Genomic DNA, 6,975 nt, shown 5'->3' on the forward strand with positions numbered 1-6,975 from the left:
ATTTCTAGGAATCTGTCCATTTCTTCTGTGTCTTCTATTCTGTGAGAGTAAAGATTCTCAAAGTAGCTATTGATAATCTTCTGAATTTCCACTGAGGCAAATGAAGAGGAGTATGTGTGTGAGAGGATATGAACAAGTAGAAAAATGTGAGCAATTTAAATTGTCATTTATGTGATCCTCTTGTAGATTTTAACATGTTCACAATTAAATCAGTTATATTTACTTTAGAGTCATATTCCATAGGATGACATGGGTGATTTTTTACTTTTGTGCCTTCTTTGGTTTTACTTAGTCCAGTTACTCAAAATTCCCAAGATTGTCCGTATACTGCTTTAGCTACAATCTGTGAGGAAAATGTTGGATACTGCTTCTAGACTGGCTTCTCAAATTCAGCACTTGGCAAAAAGGATATTCACCATTTTGTCTCATGGGATATGCTTAACTTTCCCTGATGGATGTCACTGCATCTGATTAACTTGTTACTAACGTGACTGATTTGTTTGTATAGCAATACCACTGTCTCAATGACCAATTTTCTGCCAGTAAATTTGTCTGCAGTTTCTACCATCAAACATACAGAGAAAGCAGGATTGCTTAACACAAGAACTATGAGTATAAGGATATCTGCAACCTAACAGAAATAAGTCCTGTGTCAGAAATAAGTCAGTGTCAGTTTGTCACAGGACTTACGGTGGTATGAGCACTCAGACTGTTTAGCAAAAAAGCTACTTGGGAATTACGTATGTCTCAATAGAATATTTAATCTTCCTATAGAGTATCTTATAGATTTGAGTTTTTGTTTCCTGAGTTATTTGGTAAAATGGAGGGGTTTTTTGTTCTTTTACCATTTCTTATGTTTATTAAATTTTTATGTTTGTGAAGTTTTTCTTCCACTGGCTCTGATTTAACAGGTGTCAAGATTCTCTTCCTTTTTTCAGCTTCCTTCTAGTTTGTTCATCTCAAATCCCCAAAGCAATACTATTGCCATATTTCTTTATTTTTTCCTGTATTTGGAAATATATAGTCTTTCAACCCAGTTTTTTAATTTCCCTTAATTAGCTCCCCTGCACTATTGACCATTGATCTCCACAAATCTTATCCTTTGGCTTTTCTATATCTTACTTCACCTATTGTCTTCCCTTCTACCAGGCTCTGAAAACCAGGTAATTTCTCCCAGTGAGAAAGAAAACTGGCTTTCTCCCATAACTTTCCTCTGCTTCTGGAAATTCTCAATAACAACACTTCAATTCAATTAAAAGTACTGTAATAGAATGAGACCCAAAATTAAACATTTCTTTTCATCTATCACTGTTCTCCAAAGCTCTCACTTAGAGTTTTAAAGAAGCTGTCTGTCTTATGTAGATGCACTTCAAAGTTAAAAACAATGAGTTCAGAAACAGATAAAGGGATAAGGATTTACAATACTACTGTTAATTATTCATTAACAGAACATGTCTGTATTCAACACTTAATACTAGCAAGCTTCCTCATGTAAATTATATGTACCAGTAATTACTAACCCTACTGTCCTCATGGGAAAAATTGTTACAATAATGCATAACACTTTTTCTTGTAAGAAATAAACTTCATTACATATGAAAAACCAACAATCAGGTAGCTGTTGACTTACATAACTGAAGTCCAAGCCTCAAACCCTTAAGGAAACACATATTAACTAAAATTAGAACTGCATTACCCTTTCTGAGAAAAGTTTACCAGCATAACAGTTCATGCTCCCACATGTTCCATTCAATCTCCCTGGTACTCTTTATATAAATTGCTATTAGCATGAATTTTGGAATTTTCCTTTGAAGCAATACTGAAATAAGTGGATTAAATAATCTCCATGCAGAAATTATTTTGCAGGAGTACAGTAACACATTCTTCAGATATAAAAGCAAAATATTTCTGTGAAGACAGTCTACAAACCTAGGAGACACATACAAATAGACACCAGGTCACCTGCACATGTGATATAAGCTTCATCTTTTGGAGAGCAAGATCTGGGATTCCAAGACTCAGAAGGACACTGCCACAGGAAACTATCACTTTTCTGACACTGGATTCCATCCACCCAACGGGGTCTAGAACCTGCCCTAGCAGGGACAAAAGTGCCAAGGTTTCCACTGTCCCCACAGCCAAGCTGTCTGCAGATCACTGACAAGGTCATGTCTTCCATTGGGCTGCAGCAGACACTGCCCCAGGTCCCATTGTAGAAAACCTCCAGCCACCCAGCACACTCCTGGTCCTCGCTCACCAACCTGAGGGTCAGGAACTCTGAAATTAAAAGGCAAAAGCAGCATAGTGAGTATTGAAATCTTAATGTTCACCTTTCTTTCTTCTTTTATTTTTTTTTCTTGGAGGAACCAAGGACTGAACTCAGGCACTTATTCTACTGAGCCATCTCCCTACCCCTCTTCTTTTATTTTTCAATTTTATATTTGTACATGTTTGCAGTATGCAATGATTATATTTCTTTAAGATTCATTACATATACATAACACAGGCTAATTCTTTATACAACTTTTCCCTTTACCTCCTTCCATCTATGCTTTTATCTATTCTAAGAAGCCAGTGATTATTGCTGACCCTGATGAGGAAATTCTCCCTGATAAAAAAGCTGTTATTTCTTTCTTTCATTTGTTTATCCAACTTGAACATACCTTTTTTCTTTCAACTGTACTGACATAGAGGAAAATGAATGAGTTAGGAACGTTGACTTAAGCATTGTTCGGGGAAGAAAGACTGAATCCTGCTTCCTAATTGAACATTAAAATGATCTACTGAGAGAGAGTTTGGAACAGTAGGGGGTAGCAGGTAGAGTAATGGAGCCAGGTAAATGTTCATTTCCCAATTCTTAGAGTGACATGTAGCTTTACATAGTAAAGGGTTGTTTCATATAGGATTAAGGAAAGGACCTTTTCATGGTGAGATTGTCCTGGATGAAATATAGGTTGAACTCCACTAATTAAGTGTTTGGATCTGTTTCCAATTCAAAGAAGATTAGATGGCTGACTTTGCTCAGAAGGAGATGTGACCAAGAAAGAATGGACAGATTGTTCCATGGTTGGTCGGAAAAATGACATGGTCATTACCAAAGAAATGGAGACAGCTTGAAAAAGCCAGAAAAAAGAAAGAAATGAGGCTTCCAAGAGCCTCGCAGGAAAGCAACCCTGCTGACATTGCCTTTAGTCTCATCAATATCAAGTTAGACTTCTGTACAACTATGAGAGTAAATGGTGTGTTTAGCCATTAGCTATATGGTGATTTGTTTCCACAAAAGAGGAAACTATTTTTTGTACTTTTGCGCATAAAGGGAAATTACAAGTGAGGCCTGCTTTGAGGTAAATGCTGAAGAAAGTGACTTTTTTGGAGATAGAGCCTCAGCTGCTACAGCAGGAAGTGACAGCACCTCATCTCTTGTGCTACAAAACACTGGATACCCTTTGGACTTTCAGTACTGCCTAGTACCCAACCTAAGATTCAGACACTGTCCTCTATATTCTCCTCCTCCTCCCAGTCTACAGACAGTGTGAGCACAGACCTGAGCAGATGACCCCTGCATCCTCCTTGTGCCTGCAGTCATGATGTCTCCAGCCCTGGGATGGGCACTTCCACACATGGGACTCCTCTCCTGTGCAGTTCACCTCATCCAGCCAGATGTCCTCTGATCCCTGCCCAAAGTGAGCAGACACCGTAGCATTGAGAGCCACTCCACAGCCCAGCTGTCTGCAGACCACGTGGGCATTGCTCAGGTCCCAGCTGTCATCGCAGATGGTGCCCCAGGATCCCTGGTGCAGAATCTCCACTCTTCCTGCACAGGGACCACCCCCATCCACCAGGCGCAGTAGTCTGCTGTCTGAGGAGAGACAGTTTGGTCAGTGGTGCTGACACAGAAATGAGCAAGTTCTCTCTTGGGGATGTCCTCACCTAAGGAGTTGGCAGCCAGGCCCTCTGAGGCTGCAGAGACTGCAGCTTCAGAGAGGGAGTCATTGCCCTGGGTCATCAGTTGGGTCTGTTTTCCTGTAAAGAGAATGAAAAGACAGAAACCTGAGCTTTGCTAATAACAGTGTAGTCATGGAATGTTGGATGAAAACACTTGCACATGAACAATGATTTTCTTTTTTTAGTTTTCAGAACTCATCTTTTGTATGGATAGTTCTCCTTTTCTATATCAAATATTTCTACTTTTTTTCCAAACACTGATACTAACATTATGATATGTTCTTTATGGCAAATGTACTCTGTTGATGTTGTTTTGGAGACAACATTTGCAGGTGGTCTGATGAGTCTCCTATTGAATTTGATTTTCAAGATATGTGATTGAACTCTGCTGGATTTCCAGCTTGGCCAAATATTCAATGTCATTGAATTGTTGACATCTCATATGGCTTACTGTTGACATCTCATATGGCTTATATCATATTGCAAGGAGATGGATTTCTGTATTGATGGTGTGTGAATTTGAACTAAGGGTGTGTAAAAATGGATTGGGGTATGATAATTGGAGTCATCCACTGATTGGTTCAGCATTGATGTAGTTGTGATCAATGGGAAAGGTCCACCCTGGTTTTGCCTGGCAGTTTTGTAGCTCAAATGGGAGAAGAGCTAAGAAGCCTGGATGCTGCTGCTGCTGCTGCTGCTGCTGCTGCTGCTTTCTGCTTCCTGCCTACCCTGTCATGTACTGTTTCTCCCCCTCAATGCCCTTCTGCCATGCTACCCTGGCTTGAACCTTTTCTCCTTTAAATTTGAGTGATGAGTTTTTTCTCTCAGCCATGAGAAAAGTAATTAAGATACCATGTAAGTGTAATTTCTCCAGAGAACCCAATAGACAACTACCCAGCAGAGCTTTCCAAATTTCCTAGGCCAGGAAATTATGGACAAAATAAAATACACTTTATTATCTGTTTTCTGCTGTTGTCTTTTTTGGTTTTTTTTTTTTAATATGCAGCAATAGTAACCAGGATATTTGTGCTTATCATGATATACTTAATTGCTACATTATCACTGTTAGTCTTTAAGGTTAGAACCAAAAATCACATAAATAGATTGAGAGACACAGAAAATGCAGCATATGCAAAATGGAATATTTCTCAATCATAAAGGTATATAAAATCTTGTTATTTATGAAAAATGAAGTTATAGGACATTATATTAATTGAAATAAGGTATAGAAAGACTAAAATTAACTGTTCTGTCTCACCAATAGAACCTAAAACAAGTTAACTTGTGCATAGTGCACTGACTACACAAAAAAAGAATATACTGCCTGATTTTACACAAAGTTCAGAGGCAATCAAATATATTCTTTGGCGGCATGATTAGGTTTTCAGCAAAGGTATGCTTGTACTGTGTAGAGGAGGGTATGCTGATTGCAGGTTTGTGAAACATGCTTCTCTTTCCTGATCTAGGCTGAAGTACTTGCATGTTTGTTATATTCTGCTCTTCTACAATTTGCAAATGAACAACAGTGGTTACTTAAAAAAAATTCCTAATACTCTTTGACCTGGCTAGAAACACAAATGATCAATAGAAGGACCACGTTTCACTATAAAGAGTCTCACTTTTGATGTCATTTTTCCAACTGCTCTTGAGATGTGTCACTCCGGGAGCATCCCATGCCCCAGTCACCCTGAACTCTCTCTTACCTGAGCAGACCACCGAGGCTGTGTTCCCATGGGAACAGGGAAGAGCACCCAGGGAGATCACAGGGCAACTCCACAAGAAGGACTCAGCACCTGAGCAGTAGAATCGGTCTTTCCAGATCTCACCATCTCCTTCCACAAAGTACGCTCCTCCTTTTGGGGTGGAGATGGCAACTCCACAGCCCAGTTGGTGGCACACAACATGGGCATTGGCCATACTCCAGTGGGAGGCACACAGTGCTCTCCAGCCCACAGCAGTGTTCACCTCCACCTGGCCCTCACACTGTGAGGTGCCATTCTGCTTGAGCCGGATGTCAGCAAACTCTGGGAGGCAAAGACAGGTTTTCAGTACATTGTTACTAGAGCAACACAGTGTGAAGAAGTAGAAGTTTTGGTGATTCTCACCTGAGCACACAATGTGAACACTCCCTCTTTGGTAGCAACTGCTTCCAAGACAAGGTGCTTTGGGGCAGAACCAGAGCCCAGGTTCCTCACCACCACACAGGAACTCTTCGAACCACACCTGCTCAGTATCCTCTCTGAAGGGCAAATGCCCCAGGACAGTTGCAGCCTTGGCACACCCCAATTCTGCACAGATGACTTGGGCAGTGAGGAAATTTACCCTTCACATCAGACACTGGAACCCAGCCTCCTCCAGAGTTCACTTCCACTCGGCCTGAGCAGGGTCCTTCTCCTCCAGTGAGATGCAAATATCCTAAGGGAACAAATAATAAAGAAAATACAAAATATAAAGGAAAATAAATGTCTACATTTACCTGTGAAAACTTTGTGGTTGGTATGAGAAAGCAAGAGAGAAGAGAGTTATGCTTTAAAATGCTTTTCATGGTCACTAATAGGATCACTGCCATCTGTTGGGTCAATGGAATTGGTTCCTTTTTGCACCGATTTAACAAGGCACCTATACAACAGCACCACATGCTTTTCTTTCTTTTGAAGATTTCATAGAAACATGACATCACATTAGTGTTAAAAAGATTCACTGTTCACACTGTTACAGCCTTATTCAAGTGGCGATTTTGTACAAAATTTTGCCCTGTTTCCTATATTTTACACATTTTCCTAATCTCACTTGCTATGAAGGGTTCCTTTGCCCTCTTCTCCTCTTTATCGCAGATGAGTTCTCCAGAACCTCTTACTTTTGGGGGATGACCATCCATGATCCCATCTGTGAGAGAGACTAAAGAACCACTGGTTCAGTTCTGCATCAGATAATACTCATATTGGAGGACACCACTCCTTCATCAAATTAAAATCTATTATAAATATTTGCCCACCCTGTGGATGACTCATGAAAAATGTCACTCACATT

General features: G+C 40.0%; 1 pseudogene; it reads right to left on the reverse strand.

The window, feature by feature from the left end:
* Window positions 1-1,944: 1,944 nt before the first annotated feature.
* The window catches only part of LOC101566825, a 14,534-nt pseudogene continuing 9,503 nt past the window's right edge, over window positions 1,945-6,975 (reverse strand).

Source organism: Octodon degus, unplaced genomic scaffold, assembly GCF_000260255.1.
Source record: "Octodon degus isolate 3935 unplaced genomic scaffold, OctDeg1.0 scaffold00346, whole genome shotgun sequence".
Classification (NCBI taxonomy): Eukaryota; Metazoa; Chordata; class Mammalia; order Rodentia; family Octodontidae; genus Octodon; species Octodon degus.